Source organism: Acinonyx jubatus, chromosome D1 (genome assembly GCF_027475565.1).
Source record: "Acinonyx jubatus isolate Ajub_Pintada_27869175 chromosome D1, VMU_Ajub_asm_v1.0, whole genome shotgun sequence".
In the NCBI taxonomy this organism is placed as follows: domain Eukaryota; kingdom Metazoa; phylum Chordata; class Mammalia; order Carnivora; family Felidae; genus Acinonyx; species Acinonyx jubatus.
In genome coordinates, this window is record NC_069390.1 from 95125618 (window position 1) to 95150065 (window position 24448).

Here is a 24448-nt window from a genome sequence, read left to right on the forward strand (position 1 = left end):
TGATACGACTCCACGAAATAAAGAGTAGTGGATAAAAATGGGACACCCACCATCAAAGACGCAGCCTGTGCAGCGTGATGACGAAGTCTTGAACGAGAGAGCCTGTAGACGGAAGTATTCGTATGGCAGAATATTTACAGCACTACTTTCAATGAAGTTGCTTCTTCCATAAACATTTGAAATGAGCTGAACTACAGAGATTAAATGAAGCCTTCGTATTGTACTTTTGCACATGAAGGGAGACAAATGTTAACAAAAAACAAAAATGAAAACGAAGGAACCAAACACTGTGACACCATGATCTCCAAAAGAGGAGATTTTCCTATGGAAAAAATTCCTATGGTGGGGTTCAAATTAAAACAAGGAGAAAACAGTGTAGTTCTAATCAATGGTTTCTATTTTGAACGTGCAAAGAATTCACTTGACAAGTCCAGGGATAAAATATTCCAGGAGAAACCTTTTGATATCAATTGTAGTGTGTTGGGTTTTTTACCAATCAGGCAAACAGCAGTTCACTTTCAAACACTCACTATTTCAACCCTTTATGTAACAAAACTTACAAAATTCCTTTACTTGTCTTCTTTTTCTAAAGAAAAATCAAAAATACTGCTGAATATACTCCACACTGAACAGACCAATTCTGAAAATTCTCGGTACGTATGTATTTTACAACATACTTACCACGTGTTTAGAAGCATCTGAATTCCCACCAGTCTATACCAACCCCACCGTCTACATTCCCCAGCCAGAAGATTTAGAATCCGTGCTGGAGCCAAAGCCTCCATTAAAACCGCTGCCTGACCCTGCATCTGATGCGGATCCCCAACCAGTCGTCGCACCTGAATCAGAACCACTATGGGAGTTATTTCCAGAACCAAAGGCCCGATTTGGCTCCCTCTGCATGTTGCCTTGGCTTTGGTTATTACCCGATGGGCCTGACTGGTTCTGCTGACTGGCTAACATGCCCACCATGCCCCAGCTGCTCTGCAGTGCCCCCTGGGCAGCTGCCTTCATTGCCGATTAATGCTAAAAGCGCCAAAGTTCATCCCCCCACCCGTATTACCACCTTGATTGTTTCCCACACCAGCTCCACCCCCTCTGCTGTTACCAAATCCACCCCGATTCCCAAAGCCACCTGGATTACCACCAAATCTTCCACTTCTTTCTAACTGTCTATTGCTATCGTGCTTAGGTTCAGCATTGGCTATATGGACGCTGATTCCTTTAATGATCAAGTCCTCTCCGCAAAGAGCCTGGGCCACCTGATCATCTGCACGTGTAACAAAGGCAAACGCCCTGAACGGTTTGGGAATGAAGACGTCTGCCACTTCTCCCTACTGGCAAAAAAGCCTGCCGCCGCTCATCGGCGGTCATGTCCTCCGTACAGCGCCCAACAAACACCTCCCTGCTTCTCAAAGGCTCATCTGGGCTTTGCTTAGAATTAGGAAGTTTACGGTCACACCGTGGTGCGTCTATCATATGTCGCCGCGACATTACCTTCACCTGGGTTTCGTATTCCGTAAAACGAACAAAACCAAACCCCTCTGAATGACCAGTTTTAAGATCTTTCTTGACCTGAACCATAAGAACCTCTCCAAAGGTACTAAAATATTCTCTTAGATCCTGTTCAGTCATTTTCCACGGGAGACCCAACACTATTAAACCCGATGTTTTCTGGACAGCGCTTTTCACTTTCACTGGTGAAGAAGCATCCGTCTCATCCATTTTTCTTTTGTTGACAAAAAGATAGTTTGTGATCGTGGACAACGTATACCAGATTTCCCCAGCCAGCTTCAGGGGCATGCAGAATTCCTTCTACCAGCCACACACCTCTCATACACTGAGACACTGGACTCCTGTAGCTCAATCCACAGGCCCCCAGAAACTGGGCTGTAATTGTGGACAGCAGCACTGTCCCATCGTCTTCTGATGGTGTTTCAATGGGCTTGTCATTCTCATCTTTGGTTCCCCGAATACATTCAGACAGCTTTCTTACTTTTCCGTTAGGCCACTGCTAGGAAGCCTGACAGAGAACCCACGGCAGCGCCAGTTCCAGAAGCAGCCCAGCTACCACTTGGCTCCCACAAAAGGTAGTCTCTTGATCTTCTTGTTAGTAAATTAATCCTATCATGTGGTCTCCAGCCTCAAGACCTCATTTAAACTTTACCTCCCAGACCTCCCAAAGGCCCACCTAATACCATTCTTTCGGCGGTCAGGATTTCAACATACGAATTTTGGTGGGACACAGATGGGCAGTCCGTTACCCTTGTGATTTCTTCTTTTGACCTCTGTGTTGTTTAGAAGTATATTTCTTAACTTCTAAACGTATGGAGATTTTAAGGGATATTTAAATTTTTTTTTTTTTTCAACGTTTATTTATTTTTGGGACAGAGAGAGACAGAGCATGAACGGGGGAGGGGCAGAGAGAGAGGGAGACACAGAATCGGAAGCAGGCTCCAGGCTCCGAGCCCTCAGCCCGGAGCCGGACGCGGGGCTCGAACTCCCAGACCACGAGATCGTGACCTGGCTGAAGTCGGACGCTTAACCGACTGCACCACCCAGGCGCCCCTTAAGGGATATTTAAATCAATTTCTAGTCCAATGAAACTGTGGTCAGAGAACACATGCCATAGGATTTCAATCTTTTGGAAATTATCAAGCTTTGCTTTGTGGCTAAGCATGTGATAAACTTGAGAGAAATTTTTTTGAGGGCCTGAAAATATGCTATACAACAGTTGTGGAGTTCGGTGTTCTACATAAGCAATTAGATCAAGCTTGTTAATTGTGCTATTCAAACTTCTTGTATTCTTATTGACTTTTTGTTAGAAATTGATTTTTGTAACAATTGTTAAAGCAGATTCATTGCTTGTTTCATTAGTTGCCACAGAGGTATGTTAAATTTCCGACTATGACTATGGATGAATTTGTTTTTCCTTGTAGTTCTGAACATCTTTGATCTGGGTCTTTTGACAACATGTTGTAGGATAAATAACCAGTTTAAAATGGATTCTCTTGCTGGTAAGTTAAGCTTCCTCACTGTGAAATATCCCACTTATTTCTAGTAATGCTTATTACCTTAAAGACTATTTTGTCTGGACTTTTCTTTGCTGTCAGGTTTTTGATTGCTGATTCCATCCCTTGCTAGTTAGAAGCCTATACAGATTTTCTATTTCTTTAATGAAGGTTTAGTTTTTGTAGGCTGTTGTTTCTATGAGTTTGTTCATTCTATCCAAGCTATCCACTGTTGCCATACCATAGTTTCTCATACTCTTATAATCCTTCTTAGTTCTGTAAAATCAGTATAAATATCCCCACTTTCATTTCTGAATTTAGGTTTTTGAGTCTTCACTCATTTTTTTCTTCACCAAACTAGCTAAAGGTTTGTCAAAGTTGTCAATCTTTTCCAAGAAACAACTCTTGGTTTCACTTGATTTTCTCTATTATTTTTTGATACTCTCTTTTATTTATCTTTGCTCTAATCTTTATCATTTCCTTCCATCTAATAGATTTAGGTATAGTTTATTCTTCTTTCTCTAGTTCTCTAAGGTATAAAGTTAGGTTGGTGATTTGGAATCTTTTTAATGGAAGCATCTACAGCTATATGTTTCCTTCTTGGCACTACTTTGACTACACTTCAATTTTTTGTCTGTTGTATTTTCATTTTAATTTATCTCAACATATTTTCTGATTTACCTTGTCACTTCTTCCTTGACCCATTTGATTGTGTCAGTGTGTTGTTTAATTTCTACATATTTGTAAATTTTCCTTCTGTCATTGGTTTCATTTCATTCCATTATGATAAGGAAAGATACTTTGTACAATTTCAGTCTTTTAAAATTTATTAAAAATTGTTTTATGGCCTAACAATTGATCTAACCTGGAGAATGTTCCATGTGTACTTGAGAAAATTGTGTATTCTGATATTGTTGGGTGGAATATTCTTTATATGTCTATTAGGTCCACAGTGTTAAGTCCTCTGTTTCTCCAATAGAATATTTATGACCCCCTCAAATTCATATATTGAAGTCCTAATCCCAATGTGATGGTATTAGGAGGTGGGGCCTTAGGGATGTGATTAGGTCATGAGGTTGGAGTCCTCAAAAATGGGATTAGTATCCTTATAAAAGAAACCTCAGAGAGCTCCCTTTCTCTTTCTACCTTGGATGTTGTGAGAAGATGGCCATTTATCAATCAAGAAGCATGCTCCCCAGACACTAAATCTGTCAGTACCTTGATCTTGAACTTTCAGCCTTTAGAACTGTGAGAAATAAATTTCTATTGTTTATAAGCCATCCAGTCTATGGTACTCTGTTATACCAGCCCAAATGGATGGAGACAGTTTCCTTACTGCTTTTCTGTTTGTTCAGTCTTGACACTAGGGTATTAAGGTCTCCTAGTATTCTTGTAGAGCTATCTGTTTCTCCCTTCAATGCTGTCAATATTTGATTCATGTGTTTTGGAACTCTGTTGTCTTGTGCTTATTTATAATTGTTATATCTTCTTGGTGAATTGACCCTTTTCTCAATATATAATGCCCTTGTCCCTTATAACAGTTTTTTACTTAAAGTCTACTTTGTCTGATATTAGTCTAGCCACCCCTGCTCTCTTTTTGACTATCTGCTCAGAATACCTTTTTCCATCATTTCACTTTCAACCTAAGTGTGTCTTTAGATATAAAGGGAGTCTCTTTAGAGACTGTCCTTGAATTCTGCTTTTTTTTTTTTTTTATCCATTCTTCCGAACTATGTCCTTTTCTTGGGGAGTTTAGTCCACTTATATTTAAAGTACTTACTGACAAGAAAGGACTTAAGTTCACCATGATATTATTTTTCTATATGCCTTTAGAATTTTTGTCTGTCGTTTCCTCCATTACTGCTTTCTTTTGTGTTTAGTTGATTTTTTTTTTTTTGTAGCAACATGTTTTGATTCCCTTATCATGTCCTTTTGTGTATATTCTATAGATATTTGCTTTGTGGTTACTGTGGGCTTACATATAACATCTTAAAGTTATAACGATCTATTTTAAACTGATACTCAACTTTAATTGCATACAAAGGCTGTATTCTTTTATAGCTCTTCCTCCCCATTTGATGTTATCAGTGTCACAAATGACATCTCTATATACTGTGTATTAATTAACATAGATTTATAATTATTTTATGCATTTATCTTTCAAATCTTGTACAAAATGAAAATTGAAGTTACAAACTAAGATAACAATAATACTAACTTTTATATCTGCCCATTAATTTATATATTCATACAGCTTCAAGTTACAGTATTTCATTTCATACTGAAGAACTCCCCTTAGCATTTCTTTTAGGCCAGATCTGGTAGTAATGAACTCTCTCAGCTTTTGTTTATCTGGGAATGTGTTACTTCCTCCCTCATTTTCTTAAATTGTTTATTTTAGAGAGAGTGAGCACAAGGGGGGGCGGGGGGAAGAGAGAGAGGGAGACAGAGGATCCGAAGCAGGCTTTGTGCTGACAGCAGCTAGCCTGACATGGGGCTTGAACTCTTGAACCATGAGCTGGATCATGACCTGAACCTAAGTCAGACACTCAACCACCCTACTTCCTCCCTCATTTTTGAAGGACGGTTTTGCAGATATAGAATTCTTGGCTGACATGGTTTTTTTTTTTCCTTTCAGCACATACCCTTAATATATTCCTACCACCTTCTGGCCTTCAAGGTTTCTGAAGAAAAATTGGTTGATAATCTTACTGAGGATTCCTTATATGTGATGTGTTGCTTCTCTCTGCTTTCAAGATTCTCTCTTTGTCTTTGACCTCAAAAGTTTTATTATAATGTGTTTCAGGGTGGCATATTTGTGTTTCTCTTACTTGGAGTTTGTTGAGATTGTTAGATTTGTAAGTTCATATCTAGTTTTGTCCCAAGGTTTTTCTTCAAAAAATCTTTCTTCTCCTTCCTTTCTTCTTTTTCTGGGACTCTCATCATGCATACGTTGGTATACTGATGTTGCCTCACAAGTCCCTTAAGCCCTGTTCATTTTTCTTCATTCTTTTTTTCTTTCTGCTCATCATAAGAATCTCAGTTGTTCTAAATTCAAGTTTTCTGTTTTCTTCTATTGATTCATATCTGCTGTTGAACCCCTGGAGTGAATTTTTTTTTTAATATCAGCTATTGTACTATTCAGCTCTAGAATTTCTGTTTGGTTCCTTTTTATATTTTCTATCTCTTTGTTGATATTCTCATTTTGTTCATATATTGTCTTCCTGATTTCCTTTAGTTCTTTGTCCATTTTTTTCCCCTGGGCCTTTGAGCATATTTAAAACAGATGTTTTAAAGTCTTTGTTTGGGAAGCCTGATGTCTGGGCTTCCATGGGGATGGTTTCTGTCAATTTTTTTTTATTCCTTTGAATGAGTCATATTTCTCTGTTTCTTTGCGTGCCTCGTGAATTTTTGTTGTTGAAAATTGGATATTTGATTATTATAATCTGGTAACTCTGGAAATGGTGTTTCAGATTCCCTTTCCCAGGATTCACTGTTTACTTCTCCAGGATTCACATTCTATTTTGTTGTTTTGTAATTGTTGAAAACTATAATAGCTTGTTTGTTTTGAGACTTTTACAGACTATTTTTGGAAGGATGAGTTCATTTAAGTCTCTGTTTTTAAAATTCATGTTCGGTTGGAGCGCCTGGGTGGCGCAGTGGGTTAAGCGTCGGACTTCAGCCAGGTCACGATCTCGCGGTCCGTGAGTTCGAGCCCCGCGTCAGGCTCTGGGCTGATGGCTCGGAGCCTGGAGCCTGTTTCCGATTCTGTGTCTCCCTCTCTCTCTGCCCCTCCCCCGTTCATGCTCTGTCTCTCTCTGTCCCAAAAATAAATAAAAAACGTTGAAAAAAAAATTAAAAAAAATAAAATAAAATTCATGTTCGGCTAATGTTTTGATGGAGGTTCCCTTGAAAGCCAGGAACCAACAAATAAACAACACACACATATACACACACACAAATACACACACAGAGAGAGAAAGAAGAAGAGAAGAGACAGAGACAGAGATAGAGAGATCGACAGGGAGACAACAGCCATGTTTCCCAGTCTTTGAAGGCTGGATCTGTACTGAGGCAGTTTTTACAGATTAGCTATACTTTCTCTGAGCCGAGGGATCAGCCTATGGTGAAAATTTAAAGTCTTGTCAAGATTTTTCTGAGAACAGATTTTTCTAGGCATGCAGGTGACTTCTAAATTCCTCTGTATATATGGTTGCTTTTGAATGTCCTCATTTTCCAGGGTCTCACCTCAGTTTGTTCTCAGGGCTTTCGATGCTCTATTATATGTCTCCACCTAGAATCTCTTGCCCAGGCTGGGGGTAGGGGGGTGGGGTGGGGAGGGGTGTCTGTGGGCTTAAAGTCCCTTTATAACCTTTACTAGCAGGGCTCACCGGTTTCTCCAGCCACAGTCCAAAGTATATAAGACAGAAAGGAGTGTGTCAGTCATATCAGAACTGAATACATAATAATTTTCAGGTAAGGTTTGTTCTGCTCCCTTTGGTTCAAGATGGTGAACTAGGTTTCTGAGTGCTGAAAACCCAGACTGTCATCACTGCATCAGGGAGGTGGTGGGACAAGGATACCACAAAAGTACCACAGTGCTTTCCTATAGTTTTGAAGATTTTTTTCTTGATTAGGCATGCTTGGTTTAATTGTTTTCAAAGCTCCTACAAAGTTTATTCAAATAGCTTTTTTTTTTTTTATGGTTTGTGGAGAAACAAAATCACGGAGCTTCCAAGTCTTCAGTTTTTCTGACATAACTCCAATTTTATTGGTTTTTATTCTTCCTGTGATCTACAACCTTCTTTCTGGAATCATTTTGTGTGTGTGTGTGTGACAAATGCCTTTCAGTATTTCTTACTGCAACGGACCAGAGGTTATTAATTCTCTCACCTTTGTCTTTTTTTTTACACGTTTTATTTTTATTTTTGAGAGAGAGACAGACAGAGACTGAGACAGAGTGTGAGTGGGGGAGGAGCAGAGAGAGAGAGAGAGAGAGACACAGAATCCGAAGCAGGCTCCAGGCTCTGAGCTGTCAGCACAGAACCCGACGCGAGGCTTGAACTCACACACTGCGAGATCATGACCTGAACCGAAGTCAGATGCTTAAACCAACTGATCCACTCAGGTGCCCCTCTCACTTTTGTCTTAAGTAAAGGTCTTTATTTAACATTTGTATTCCAAAAAGATAGTTTGTTAGTTTCGACTTGAGGATTGGCAGATATTTTCAACCAGCATTGGAAAATATCATTCCATTTTCTTGTAGCTTCCATTGTTTCTTTTGAAAGGTCGTCTATTTTGGAAAAACTTTACCAACTGTTTTTTCAGATATTCCATCTGACACGTTTGTTCTTTCCATCTGAGACTCTGGTTACATGTATGTTGTACTTTCTTGATCTATCTTCTATGTCTTTTATGCTCACTTAGGAATTTTCTGTTTATTTATCTCTCTACACTCTAATACGGATATTTTCTTCTAACCTATCTTCTAGTTCATTAATCTCTCTTCAGTTTTCTGCAATCAGATATATAATCTGTCTATTGAGTTCTTAATTTTTTAGTTTTATAGTTGATAAGTTCTCTGCACAAATTCTCAATCTTTTATCTATTTTGAATATATCATAGCTATTTTAAAGTCTGTGTCTCACAGCTTATTATTTGAAGCCCTTGTGGGTGTGATTCAACTGCACATTGGTTTTCTTTCATGTTTTTTTTGTCTCCTCATATGCCTGATTAATTTGAATTACAGGATGTATATGTAGGTTAAACATTGTAGCAATAATTTAGGGCCTCAGAAAATGACCGTATTTCTCCAGAAAGAATTTAGACTAGCTTTGGGCAGGAAACCAGGGTCCCAGTAATCTCTGAACACTCTAATCGAATTTCAGACATTACTTGTATTTAGGCTTCAAAATATCGTAAGTCAGTCTACTTCCAGTTCATAAGAAGTAGTCCTTTGGAGACCTAATCAAAACGTGGTGGATTATCAAGACCTTCCTTATCAGGTCTTGGAAGAATTGTTGTCTTCGGTTTTGTATTCCTGGTCTTGTGAGGCTGTCAAAAACACTGCTCAGCTTAGAAGCCTCTCAGTTGTCTCTTCCTGAATCAGCAGACACTACCAGGAGAAAACAGCCTCTGTGCCTCTCTGGTTTTTGTCTTCCCTTGAATCTTGACCTCTTTCCTTGCCTCTTTCCTAGCTATCTGATGCCTCCAAACAAACAAACAAAAATTTGTGTCCAGTTTTTCTAGTTGTCTTCAAAAGGAGACTTACTTCCAAAGAGAGACTAGTTTCTAGTTCATGCTAGAAATGGAAGTTGCCAATTCATTTCTACCACAACATTTTTTTTTTTTTTTGCAATTGTTGCTAATCTCTGACCTTATTCAAGAAGTATAGTGAGAATGGATATGGGAACTGGAGAGAATTTTAGTGCGCATTTAAGGCTTAATAATAATAGCAGTTAAACATGCATTGAGCTCTTGCTAGAACCAGATATTATTCTTAGTTTTTCATGCACTTATGCCTTTAGCTTCTAGAGAGAAATTTTATGCAAAGCCAAGGTATTTTCTCCAGTAAAGAGTAATCATTGAAGTGGGAATCTCTCTAAAAATGGCACAGTTCTTGATCTATAGTTCGTTGATCGCGTTCAGTGACTAGCTCAAGACTTGGTCATGGTAGTTAGGCCCCAAAATTTGTGGAATAAATGAATTAATAAAGAACGTTGGAATGTAATTGAACTATTGAACTATTATTGAGTTACACTTTAAAGAAGCATTTGTAGGCACAATTGAAGATGCATAGAAGCATCTAATCAGGGGTGTTCTTAGGCATGATTTAAATGCTGGCTCACAATAATGCAGCTGTTTATTCTCTATTCTCTGTAACCATTTAGCTCAGCAAAGTTGTGTCACAGTAAGCATTGCTTCTAAGCCAGGAACTTGTCACACATAAACCTGGCTCGCAATTAAGATTAAATATTGCTCATAAGTATCCATCTGTCTTGGAAGGGTTAGCTGTTCACCTACCTCAGGAGGTTCCAGGGAGCAATGTGAATATGTCATTTTAAAAACTGTCCCAATTTTGAAATAACACTGTGTGCAATTAAAAATATTATACATAATTTTAGTCCAAAAGATTCAGCTAACTGCTGAGGTATTGGGGAGATAATCCTCTCCAGCATAAAATTCTCCTGTTATATGTTATTTCATTTTTTTTTTTTGTTAGAATTGTATAGCTATTTTTCTCTAAAAATCTTCAAGGTACTCCCATAGGACTCTTTTAAATGTGTCTCTTCTCATGTAAAGTTGTAAATGAGGGAAGTATGGCAGACTACAGAAAGGGGAAAGGAGAAAAAAAGAAGATGAGAAAAAGAAAGGTTCAGGAGGGACTTTGGAAGAACAGTGTGCACTCTTCCATACATTATACACAAAAAAAGTTATATAGCAATAGACATCACCTTGGTGGGAGCAGACTAGCTTTTCATAAAATTAAAGATCTCTATTTAATGACCTCATTTACTGACTCTGTGGTAATTTTAAAGCATGTCACAAATTCTTGGACACTCCTTCCACTGAGTGGTGCAGTCTGTGTCTTCTCTCCTTGAACCTGGGTGGGCCTTTGGACCGCCTCCATCAGTGGAGCAAAATGCCATGTACTACTGCTCTCGTTCTCTTGGGGCAATGGTGCTTAGAACTCAGCCACCATGTTGTGAGGAAGCCAATGTAGCCACATGGAGAGGTCATGGAAGGTGTTGCAACAACCCCAGCCAACAACCTTGGTTAAGCTCTCAGCTGACAGCTAACATCAACAACCAGACATGTGAGTAAGTGAGCCTTCATATATTTCCAGCCCTCAGCATTGAGTAGTCCTAGCAGAGGCCCCAGACGTTATGGAGCAGACACAAGCCATCCCATTGTGTTCTCTCTGGATTCCGGACCTGCCAAATCTGTGACTATAATAAAATGATTGTTTTATGCCACTAAGTTTGGGGAAGTGGGCTGTACAGCAATAGATAAGTAGAACTCACTCATAGTTGAGGACTAGAAACCGGGCACCGCCTACTTTTCCTGGCTCATCTTCCATTGTTCTTCCTATCCTCACCTGTACCATAGTCCTTTATTCTCTCCTCACTCTGCCCCTGCCTGGTCTGCTCTTCTTTACAAGGCCATCTCACGCACTTTCACCTTCCCCAGGGTTTTGCTAATGCTGTTTCCCCTTCCTGGGCTTCAGCACTACTAAGACCTGGTTCAAGTCCCATTTGGGCTCCTCAATAGCAGAGTAATCAATCCCTCTAACCTTTATCAGAAAAATAGGAATCAAAATAGAACCTATTTATAGATTAAATGGCTAAAGTATATAAAGTGCTTAGTTCCTGATACATAGTAAACACTCAGTAAGTGTTAGCTCTTATTATACGTTCTTCCTATTCTTGTTAAGTGAGTTTTCTATTGAACAGTTAAGGCTTAAATGAAACTTTTGTCTTTTAAGTCTGAGCTCGTATGTCAATTCCTCTGTAAAGACATCCCCATTTACCCGAAAAAAACTAAATTGCTCCTTCCATTATGCTTCCCAGTACTCTTCACATTCTTCTATTTTGACTTTGACAAGTAACTTATTGTATATGTGACCCCCCACCTTAGACTCCACATTCCTCAAGGCAAATGTTTAAGGCAAAGACCTCACAAAAATAAAGAATATCCTTGTCTCTTGTGTAAGTATATGTGTGTATGTGTGTGTGTATTTGATATATATGTACATCAAATACCATAATGAGGAAAGGAAAGTGAAGAATAAATACATAACTATAGGACAAGACTCAAGAATTTCTAGAATTTGGGTCCCTGCCAGGGAACTCTCTCCACTCACAAGACTTAAATTTTCCCATTTTTTTGAGGATATATAAATGAATTGTGAAAGCCATGTAAGGGGAAATGTACATTCTTCATTAGTTCATAATTGTCCACTGTGTACCAGCCACAGTAGTGGGTGCTATACTGCTTAGACTCCATGGTCCATCAAAATACGTACCCCCTTGCAAATACCCACAACTGCAGTGCCCAAGGATGAACCTAACTGTGCCAGGACTAGAGGAGTTGAGTGCTGCTAGAGAATATCACGCAACTGAGCTGACCGGATGCACTTTAATTTCATCTCTAACTGCAAGTGGGCATTCACTACCGCTCATCTATCTTACTTTTTCTAGCTTCCCACTCCTTAAAATGACTTTCTCTTTCCTCAGACCTCCTATATCCCTGGCCTTCCTTCCTGCTAAGCAGATGACCTCACTTCAGATTTCATTAGTAAATATAAATAACAGCAGTGGGGATTTACTTGTCTTTCTACACCTCTCCCCGAAGACCAGCACTTGCCCCTGTTGCCTCCTCTGTTAACATGCAAGGTGTATCCTTCCACCTATCAAAGGCCAGTTCCTCCCACTGTGTTCTGGATCCACCTAGAGTCTTCTACCTTCTGGTTTCCCCTTTCTTTTCATGCTTCCCCAATCTCTTTGTCCATTGGATCATTCCCATGACAACATAACCATGCTCCAGTATTTCCCATCTTCTTGACTTCACATTCTATACCCTTTCTTCTACTGCCTTATTTTTTGGCTCCCTTCTCAGGAAAGTGTCTTCAAATTAGTTGCTATATTTGTTGTCTCTGCTGCTTCTCTCACCACTCCCTCCTGGGTTGACTCCAATCTGGATTCTCTTTGCATGCTCTTCACTGACCGTTCTTGTGAGGTTGACCAATGGATGCTTCTGTTTTCATTTAAAATTCACAATAGCATTTGGTTCCCTCAAGATCTTTCTTCTTTTTGGCTTCTGGGACATTACTTGTTCCTGGTTTTCCTCTGTCACGCTGACTGCTCCTCTTCAGTGTCCGTGGCTAACCTAACTTCCCTGCCCTACCTCCAAGTATTAGAGTTTCCTAAGGTTCCATAGACCTCTTCTTTACTTGTCCTTTCTCATTTCTCCCTAGGTCATGTCATCTATTGTCCTGGGTTTAAAGAACATCTTTATACTAATGAATTCTAAATCACCGGCCCAGACATCTCTGAGTCCCCAGACTTGCATCTCCCAACTGCCTTTCTAATATTTCCATGTAGATAGTCCTCAGACATCTCAAGTTTAACATGCACCAAAGGAATCTCAGCCCCCTCCCTGCTTCCCCTCCCAATCTCATCTTCCCCATCTTAGTAAACAGCACCACTTTCCACACCAGCTGCCAAAGCCAATAACATGAAATTCATTCTTGACTCTACCAAATGCCGTCTCCTTCCAAAATATACTTCTGTCTATCTCCACAGATGCCTGACTCAGATAGGCACTCTATAAATATTTGTTTAATGAACAAATGAAGAGGAAAGAGGTTTATGTTTGCCCACCAGAGAAACATGGAACAGGTTCCTGGGAGTCTTATGGGATGAGAAGTCAGTGTTCCTGTTGTCAACAGGATAAGAACACACTGGAGTTAAAGCACACTGGAAAGAAGTGGGAAAAATATTTCTCCAGCTTCTGGGAGAGAAAGGAAACTTGCCTGGGGGTAGATAAGAGTCCGGGTGGCTAGACCATTTTGAGTCCCTATGCTGTGGTGTGCAGGAAGGAACACTCACACAGAATAGGCAAGAAACTCTTGGAGGGCACTCCTTGAGAATTTTTCCCAACTTTCCTCATGGAAGACTTTGTAAACTCAGAGAGCAAAGCAACCCTTTGGGGGTACTACTGAAAGGGCTATAGCATCTTAAGAAGGGCTATAGCAACTTAAGAAGGGCTATAGCATCAGAGGTGCTCTGAAGTAGGTAGCATGGAAGTCAACAGCAGAGTCAGTGGCAGTAACAAAGCAGCAGGGGAGATTTAGAAGCTACTGAGCATTCCTGCCAGGGAAAGGAGGTGAAGGTGACCATGTTCTCAAGTTGCAATAGGCACTCTTACACACACACACACACACACACACACACACACACAGCTTTTGTCAAAAATGGGAAAAGCAGCATCTTCTATCACCCTTTTGGGGAGTCATTACACGTATTTGTATTATAAATACTCCAAGATGTCCTGCAGTAGAGAAAATGGTGAAACTTTATTTCATGCAGCATGTTCCAAACATGTTTGGTCTCAGAGCCCTTTGTCATGGAATACCTAATGTCACTGCCCCCTACTGTTCCACGAACAGAGGATTGATGGCAGGGAGGACATGTTTCCTTAGCTGTGGACTTAGACTCAGGGAGTCCCAGAGAGTTATCTACAAGGGGTCTGCAAATCCCTGTGTGCACCAAACCCTGAATCAATAACAGTACCTAAACACACATGGCTACTGAAAAAAAAATTAAGTCAATATCTGTAATTTTAAAAATACTAATTCCTAATCACTCAATGCTAAACCTATAACTGTGATCCTATATGTGGGAGTATGAAGAAGAATTTCTCATTAAAAGGGGATCTTTAGGGGTGCCTGGGTGGCTCAGTCAGTTAAGCGTCTGACTTTGGCTCAGGTCATGATCTCACGGTTCATGAGTTTGAGCCCTGTGCCAGGCTCTGTGCTGATGGCTCAGAGCCTGGAGCCTGCTTCAGATTCTGTGTCTCCCTTTCTCTCTGCCCCTCCCCAGCTTGTTCTCTCTCTCTCTCTCTCTCTCTCTCTCTCTCTCTCAAATAAACATTAAAAAAATTTTTTAAGGGATCATTATAAGTAAAAATTTGTGGGTCAACCATCCTTAAAATGACTTTGATCCTATAAATAATAATGGCTAACATATTTTGGTGCTTAATATGCTCAGGGACTATACTAAGTACTTTCTCGAGATCGTCTCATTTAATCCTTACCGCAATCCTATGAAGCAGGTACTGTTATTACCATCCTCATGGAGAAAAGTGAGGTTTAGTGACATTAAGTGCCACAATCTGTTGAAGGCCACACAATATAAAGTGGTGGAGTTGGGATTTGATCCCAGGAGCCTGACTCCAGAGCCTGTAGCTTAACTGTTAGGCTATGTGGCCCTCATCAGGGCAACCTGTCCTGAAGGGAATGGAGCACAAGCCATGTGTCTGAGCTTTTTCAGGTAAGAATGGAGGCTTTTGTGTCCTGTTTCACGGCAGCCATTCTGTTCCTACATGTTCCTGAGGAACGTCTCTGTTCCCCTCTCCTCCACAAGACCACACTCTCCCCTTTTCTCCATTAATTTCAATATTTAAAAAGAGAATGCGGTCCAGCATTTTGAGGAAAACGAAGATGTGAAAGAAGGGACCTTTCCTCACACGTTTCCCCCGTGAAATCCCATCCATCTCCCCAGTAGTTCACCAGGATTTGGCTCAAAAAGAATTGGGGAAGAAAGGAAGGACAGAGTTATGACGCAAGATAGTCTGGCAGGAGGGAAGTGTCACTGTAGCTCTCCTAAAAGAGGGGATTATGCATGGTTCAGAACTGAGGCCTATCACTGCACCCTTGGTCATCATGCTGAATTATGTGCCCTCTTCTCAGTCAGGGACAAGGCATCTGATTTGAATGAGTTAAGATATATACCTTTGAACCTATGGCAAATGTTAATCTATATAATTTTTTTAAGCAGAAACACCAGAGAGCAAAAGTCCGAAAGTGTAATGACGGTCCTTCATGCATAACAATGACAATGATTGCGGAAGTGCTTGAGTCCTTGACTCTGTGCCCCATAAATTATCTGCTGCGTGCTGCTTCTTAATGTCTCATGTTGGCACTGCTCTGCCCGCTCTTTCAGCATATGGAAGAGACTGTTGCTCGCACATAAACAATGGCAACCCATCCCAGAGAGCATCCCACCAGGAAAATGGAACATAAAATTGCTTTCCTGAACTGTTTTTCTTTTAGCAAGTTATTTTCCAGAGTTTTCCCTGCATGTCTCAAGCACACTTCAATACCTCACCCCCTGAGGTGCAATACTATATTATAAATGATATACCGGGAAAACACTTACTTAGGGTCTAGTTGGGAGTCAACAATTTAACTGCCTTTTTAAGAGCTGCATTTTGACATGCATGTAGGGAGGGTCTATGGGAGAAGCAAAACTTGAGACTAGTCTGCTTTATGCTAATCTAGCCTTAGACCACCCAGAGGGACAATCCTACATAATTTCTCTTATAGATTAGTAGGGAACACTATATTGTATACATGTATATATCTAGGTGTATTCTCCCAGCTAAAAGCAGGGTGAAAGAAGAAGAAAAAAACAAAGGCAGGAACAAAGATGACTCCAAGTTGAGGCTTAAAACAAGTGCACAGTGACAACAGCTTGCAGACCTCACGCTGAGCTTTCCAGATATGGGTTCAGAAAAGGGAAGGAACCTCGTCCGTTTATAGTATCCACAGGATAAAACCAATTGCTCAAGGGATTTTTAGCTATTTTTGGCACCAAAATCAGGTAGGGGGGTTTTCCTAGAGGCCTGGTAAAATGGGATACCATATGATGCGTGAACATCATACCCAAACGTTCTTTTACAGTGGAGTCAGTGAGGTTCATTGGGCTGTTTCTCATAAAGATCCTCCAGCTCAGCCAGAAGCATCCTCACCAAAGGGTAATTCCATGAGAATAATTCTACAGAGGCCCGGTCTAGTTCATATAACCAGCCCTCTGCTGATCAATGATGTGCAAACAATAAAGCAAAGTGAAACCAGAAAACACTCTATTAATAAAAAGGACTGGCTGGTTATCATCTGAGAACAAAAAAGTTACATTTTGCTAGTAGATGCTTTACTGACTTACGTTTTGATCAGTTTGTCAATTTCCTATGTCTTTCTCATCAGCAGCAAAACTATCAGGAGGGTTCAGTTGATAGCACTGAGTAGTCACAGATTGAACGAGGATAATAATCATCATCACAAGCTCTACCTTTTCTTGGGCCCTTCTTATTTATCAAGCCCTGTACACATGCACTTTACATGCATTACCTCTGTAATCCTCCCAGGGATGCTGCAAGAGGTCCTATTTTACAAAATAAGACATTGGAGGTTACAGGCACACCTCACTTTACTGAGCCTCGCTTTATTGTGCTTTGCAGAGATCGCATTTTTCTTTCCTCACACTGAAGGTTTGTGGCAAATCCTGCACCGAGCAAGACTATCATGGCATTTCCCAACAGCCTCTGCTCACTTCGTGTCTCAGTGTCACGTTTTGATAATTCCTGCGATATTTCACACTGCTTCTTTATGATATTTCTTTATGACGACCTGTGATCAGTGGTCTTTGATGTTACCACTGTAATTATTTTAGGGCGTTCACCTAAGATGGCAAATTTAATCTATAAGTGTTGTGCGCGTTCTGACCGCTCCACCGATCAGCCACACCTCCATCTCTCTCCCTGTTCCATCTCTCTCCCCCCTATTCCCTGAGACACAATATCAAAGTTAGACCAATTAGTGACCCCACGATGGCCTCGTAAGTGTTCACCTGAAAGGAAGGGTCACACATCCCTCACTTCAAATCAAAAGCTAGACATGATTAAGCTTCGTGAGGAAGGCGCATTGAAAGTGAGATAGGCAGAAAACTAGGCCTCTTGAGCCACACAGTTAGGCAAATTGTGAATGCCAAGGCAAAGCTCTTAAAGGAAATTAAAAGCGGTACTCCAGTGAACGCATGAATGGCAAGAAGGCAAAACAGCCGTACTGCTCATGTGGAGAGGGTTTGAGTTGTCTGGATAGAATACCAAACCAGCCCCAACATTCCCTTAAGCCAAAGCCTAATCCAGAGCAAGGTTCTGACTCTCCTCCATTCTGTGAAGGCTGAGACAAGAAAAGTTTAAAGCTTGAAGAGGCTGGTTCCTAAGGTTTAAGGAAAGAAGCCATCTCCATAACAGAAGAGTGCAAGTTGAAGCAGCAAGTCCTGGTGTAGAAGAAGCTGCAGAGAAGATCGAGCTGAGATAGCCAATGAAGGTGGCTATACTACACAACAGATTTTTTTTTAATGCTTATTTATTTTTGAGAGAGAGAGAGACAGAGCACGAACGGGGGAGGAGCAGAGAGAGAGGGAGACAGAATCCGAAACAGGTTCCAGGCTCTGAGCTGTCAGCACAGAGCCCGACTCGGGGCTCGAACTCAGAAACCGTGAGATCATGACCTGAGCCGAAGCCGGACGTTCAACCGACTGAGCCACCCAGGCGCCCCAACAGGTTTTCAATGTAGACGAAACAGCTTATTGGAAGAAGATGCCATCGAGGACTTTTATAGCTAGAGAGAAGTCAATGTCTGCTTTCAAAGCTTCAAAGTTCAGGCTGACTCTATTGTGAGAAGCTAATACAGCTGGTGACTTTAAGTTGAAGCCAATACTCATTTACCACTCCAAAAATCCTAGGGCGCTTAAGAAATATACTAAATCGACTCTGCCTGAGCTGTATAAATGGAGCAACAAAGCCTGAACGACAGCACAGCTGTTTATAACACGGTTTACTGAATATTTTAAGCCCACTGTTGAGACCTACTGTTAAGAAAAAAATATTTCTTTCAAAATATTACTGCTCATGCAATACACCTGGTCAACCAAGGGCTCTGCCAGAAATGTATGAGGTTAATGTTTTCACGCCTGCTAACACAGCATCCATTCCGCAGCCCATGGATCAAGGAGTCATTTTGACTTTCCGGTCTTATTATTCAAGAAAGACATTTCATGAGGCTCTAGCTGCCATTCTTCTATGAATCTGAGCAAAGTTCACTGAAAACCTCTGGAAAGGATTCACCGTTCTAGAAGCCATTAAGAACATTCGTGATTCACAGGAAGAGAATACCAACATTAACAGGAGTCTGGAAGAAGTTGACTGCAACCCTCATGTAGACTTTGAGGGGTTCCAGGCCTCAGGGGAGGAAGTGCCTGCAGGTGTGGTGGAAATAAGACAGGAACTAGAATCAGAAGCGGAGCCTGAAGATGAGACTGCACGGCTGCCGTCTCAGGATCAAACCCGAACAGATGAGGAGTTGCTTCTCAGGGAGGAGCAAAGGAAGTGGTTTCTTGAGATGGAATCTACTCCTGGGGGAGACGCTGTGAAGGCCATTGAAGTGGCAACAAAGGATTTAGAACATGACATGAACTTAGCAGATAGAGCAGTGGGAGGGTTTCAGAGAATGGACTCCAATTCGGAAAGAAGGTCTACTGTGGGTAAATGCTGTCAAACAGCATCGCCTGCTACAGAGAAATCTTTCAGGAGAGGAGGAACCCATCGAGGCAGCAGACTTCATTGTTGTCCTATCTTAAGAAATTGGCACAGCCACCCTAACCTTCAGCAGCCACCACGCCGGTCAGTCGGCAGCCATGAAATCGAGGCAGGACCCTCCACCAGCAGAGGGTTGCTGAAAGCTTAGATGATGGTTGGCATTTTTTTTTTTTTAGCAATAAAGTATTCTTAAATTAAGGTATGTACAGGGTTATTTTTAGGTATAATGCTATTATGCAATTGATAGACTGCAGTAAAGTATAAACATAACTTTGACATGCCCTGAGAAACCAAAGCATTCATTTGACATGCTTGGTTGGGGTGGTCTGGAACTGAACCCATAATATCTGCAAGGTATGCCTGTCGAGCCATGAAATGAATTGCCCAGAGGGCCACCAGCTCAGAAGCGGTGGAGCAGATTGTGACCCCGGTCTGACTACCCATCATACCATGCCACCTCCAAATTCCTACCATTTAATTAGGAGGTTCTCCCCTCCCCTGGTGTCTCGCAATCCCTTTCCATTTTGTGTGACTTTCTCCCCAGTAGTACATAGGACTAAACATCATTTGAAAGACGAAGTCACTCTGTTGATCTTTTGAGTAAAGTTAATACCCTTAGAGAGAGAGAAAGCACTTCTTTATTCTTTTACTCCATTGGTAGCAACCGTGCAACCTGAGTTCTCGAATAGTCTAGTCCAGATTCCTGTTGGCTAACACAGTCTCATTAAAAACCACTTATCTGCATTCCTTTACTGGGGTTGCTGCCCTTTCTGTGCCTCTGTGATGGGGAGTTGCTGTGGGGGTCTATGTCCTGGCATCAGGTCCTTTCTAGCGCTGCATAATGACCCTTCATGTATTACAGATATATGCCAACCATGAGCAGTTTCCTTAAGGAAAACCTTCTTTGTCGGCATGAGATCAATTTTTCAACCTCCCCCAACACCTAGCTGCGGCCACGTCCATATAATGAAGAATACTGGTTTGAACAAAGAGTTGAGCAAGCATTTTTCTTGGTCACTGATGAAACTTGAGAGACTGCCTAGTTCACCCGAGATGTAGGGTTTCCGCTCAATATTATAGCGTCAAGGCTTATCCATATGGAAATACGTAGAACTGGTTCATTCACTTTTACAACTGTGAATTGTTGCAGCATATGGATTAAATCACAATTAAAAAAAAAAAATCTATCCCTTGACTTGTTCTTAAAAAAACAAGTCTGTTTGTTTTGACGTGACAAACCGCTGTGGCGAATATTCTTGCCCATGTCTACTTGTTCACGTTTGCAAGAATTTTTCTAGAGTGCCTGATAAGCTATGGAACTGATGATTCGCTGGGTGTTCCTCATCTTTACCTTTATTAGCTATTGCCAAATTATTCTCCATTTTACATTCCTCTCAGCAGTAGACGTATGAGACTTTCTTTGACCACACGTCTTCATCAGCCCTTGGTTTTATCAGATTTTTATTTCTTTCTTTTTGCCTACCTGATGGGGGTGAAATATTTCATTGCTGTTTTGAAGGTCTTCAAGTGTTTGAAAAATAGCCGACTCGGTAGCTCTGTGAAAATGCAGCTTGTTCCAACTGAAATCGATAATGCATGAGAAGAATTTATTCAACGAGGTCCAGTGACTGTGGTCAAGGAAACAAGTTGCCGCCAGGGCTTCGAGCGGTTGTATTAAGAAATAAAAATGTCACTGGTATTCATATTGTAACAAGCGGGAAAAAGTTCTTCCCCTTTTCCTATGCTACTTACCTTTTTCTGTTCAGTTTGGGTTATGAATTTGGTGCTAGCAATAAATGAACAAGTCAAGATTGGCATCCGTCTGCATGAGGAAAGCAGGTGCTTAGACATGTGAAGCCTGGCTTTAAACAGTGTGCTGCGCTTCCTTGGAAGGGCTTGAAGATGCTCTCAGATGCTTAGGGTGCAGCAGGGTCGGGTGGAGGAATTGGCCTCGGCCCTGCAGAGTGGGCAGGTGCCTGTGACGGTGCCCTGTGAGGCTGGGCCACGCTCTGGAGAGCAGCCACAACTCCTTGGCCTCATTAGTTAGTTACCTGATAATCCACGTCTATTTTCCCTTTGTTATCTCGGAGCCTTTAATTAAGTCCTATGTCATCATTTTAGTCTTATTGAGATCTGCTACAGGAAATGCAGGAAAGAGTCTTAAGTCCACTTGAGTCCGATTTATAAAAGAGCAGAAGTGGCCCTGGAGACAAAGGCAGCAGCAACAGTGATGGGGGACAAGACTCCAAGGCAAAGGTGAATCTTGAGGGGACCGAAATCTGATGATCAATCCAGGAGATTCTACCTCTGTTCCGATCTCGGAAGGGTTGTTAAGGGAGACAGTTTCCCTCACGCGCTGCTGGGCAGGTGAATCCTGGCTGACTCCTTTGTGAAATCAGCCCCCCTGTTCCTTAATTTCCAGGGTGTCGGTGTGATGTGGCAGAAAGAACATGCCCTTTGAAGCTGGCAAACTTGAGTCCGCATCCATGCTGGGAAATGTTTGTGAACTTGCGCAAATTACTTTAACATCCTGAGTCTCCAGTTCCTCAGCTCTACAGTGAGGGTAAGAGTGACTGCCTGAGAGTTACTATGAGGATTAAATATGATTGATGTGGGAAACAAAGGCAGAAGAAAATGGCAGATAAAATGAAATTTCCTTATAACCTGCAGCCCATTGACAAACACTTGAGGCTGGCAGAGTGAAATGTTTCTCCAGGACTCCCTACTGTCTTAATGCTAATGTTTTGCTAGAGGGAAAAACAACCTTGGCCTGACAATAGCTAGGCCTCCAGTATCCTGGGAGTCTTCTTTTTTTTTTTTTTTTTTTAATGTGTATTTATTTTTGAGACAGAGAGAGACAGAACACGAGTGAGGGAGGGGCAGAGAGAGAGGGAGACACAGAATCTGAAACAGGCTCCGGGCTCTGAGCTGTCAGCGCAGAGCCCGATGTGGGGCTTGAACTCACGGACCACGAGATCATGACCTGAGTCCAAGTCGGAAGTTTAACCGACTGGGCTACCCAGGTGCCCTGGAGTCTTCTTTAGCATATGAAAATCTCAGTGGAAACTTCCCTGGACTTTACCTCCCCCAAACCCATAGTGTATAACCAGTCTCTCCTCATGGTCCTGGGGCAGCTTTTCCTGCCCACGGGTCCTGTCCCTACGCTTTAATAAAATCATCTTTTCGCACCAAAGACGTCTTCAAGAATTCTTTCCTGGTCATCGGCTCCGGACCCCACGAACCCCACTATCACTCCCCAAACCTCATCGATGATCACTTAGGTAAAAGCACCTAGTGTAACGTCTGGAACACCACAGACATGGAAGAAACATTAATTCCCTTCCTTCCCCACCCCACCCCTCTGTTTCTGGGACCAGCCTTCCCACACATCCATCCCCCCTTTACCCCCCCCCCACAACTCCCAGCCCCCCAGGATCCTCGGAGGCAGGTGTGCTGGCCCAGGACCTTGCGCGAGCTTCTGTACCCTCATAGAAGTTGACCTCTCCCAGACCTTGTCTCTGCTATTGGGCAACAACTGACTTACAATGATTATCTCCATACCCTATACTCTGTGGACAATTTCAGTTACCACAGATTTATGGGGGAGTTGCAGTATCTGGGGACAGCAGGAATCTGGCAATAATTAACACTAACCTCCAGATCATACTACTTACCTTCAGGCCAAGTCTTAGCTCTTCAGTTTTGAAGTAAATGGATTTTTCTCTGAATGCCCCGAGGGAACCATTATTGTCCTCACTGCCCTTAGGGTAACTGCCTCTCCTCACTGCGGGAGAGATTTAGGATCAACAGATGAGATTATGATGGTCGTGACACTCTTTGGTTTTAAATTAAAATGCTTTCAATGGTTGGTGGCTGGCTCAGGTGACTGCCTCTGGAACCTTCCATCTCTCAGTTAGCCTTTCAGATTTGCCCCTGCAGTTAGTTGCATTCTCCTCTGGGAAGAAGGCCGCCGCTGATAAGGAATCCGAATGGGGCCCCAGCCCCGTGCTAACCCATGGACACTCAGCTGGCTGGAAACATCTTTCCCTCTGGCACCACAGCCCCTTTACGGACACTCTCAGTGGAGAAAGTGAAGATCAAACAAGTTTAATCTCTGACCCCCACACTGGCCACCTAGCAGGATTGTGTCTTCAGGGCAAGGGGGATCTGAAATAATTCATGTTGCCCTCATACAGTGTTCTTTCTCTGCAGGAGGCTGTCGGCGGCTTAGGGCTATCAATCTGACATACTTCTCTCCTTCTACACGGAGACTAAAATACCATTTAAGTCTTATTCCAACATTTCTCGAATCATGTGGGTATTACCAAGCATGAAATCATCATCTAAAAACTCAATTTTAAAGAGCTGGTACTTTGGGAAAAATAAGAAAGAACGTTTCCCCCTGTTTACTCTGAGATTTGCTTTTTTTCTTTTTTCTTTTGGTCTCCAATAGTGTGTTATTGTGTTTTTCTTAATCTTTGGAGATTAAGCTTCAGTGTTTCACCTAGACTCCCAATTTGCCCATAAATCTCTTCATTTTGCTTAATTTAAATGTTTTGGCCAACTTCATGGTTTAATAATGAGACATAAAATTGGAGCCTTAATGACTACTAAGGAGGGAATTTTCATTTCATCTGGAATTAACAGAGCTGTTCCAGAGGCGGGTGCCCTGGCAGACAAGATGCCACAACCTTCGGTGGAGCGTGCCCAATGTGGCTTGATATTCTACCGTTCTTTATACCCAGGGCAACCCTCCAATATGATTACTTGGAAATCCTTCAGTCTCAAGTGAGACTGAGCTCCAGTCTCATTTACATCCACCTGATTGCTATGCCCCTATCGATTAAACTGCGAACTAGTCATTGAATTCAGGCGCGTCCCTGGGCTGTCCCCTCACGTGCTACTCAGAAGGTTACCCAGCTCCAGCCTGCTTTGGTACAAGTCTTATCACGGTGGGGGGGGGGGGGGGGCGAGACCACCGGGATCCGAGAGCCAGGGGGGAGAAAATAGGGTTTCAGCACTTCCATCCGAGCTGACAAACTTAAGAGAAGAACTATAAAAAGTTTGAAAACTCCCTTTCTCATAGGTTGACCAGTGGAGAAAGGCATCCACCGCATGGCTGTGTAGCCTAGAATTTCCTCCTTGTCCCGGAGCTGAGAGGGAACACCAGCTGGGTGGTTCCCCTTGTGCGGAGAGGGGAGTTTCCTCTGCGGTAGAGAATACAGCAGCCAGTCGTCTGAGACAGTGGATGGAAAGGCTGCCTGGCACTGGGT

The 24448-nt window shown here is 41.9% G+C and overlaps 1 pseudogene; it reads right to left on the reverse strand.

The window, feature by feature from the left end:
* Positions 1-587: 587 nt before the first annotated feature.
* On the reverse strand, positions 588-12017 carry LOC106974764 (TAR DNA-binding protein 43-like; annotated as a pseudogene).
* Positions 12018-24448: the final 12431 nt, after the last annotated feature.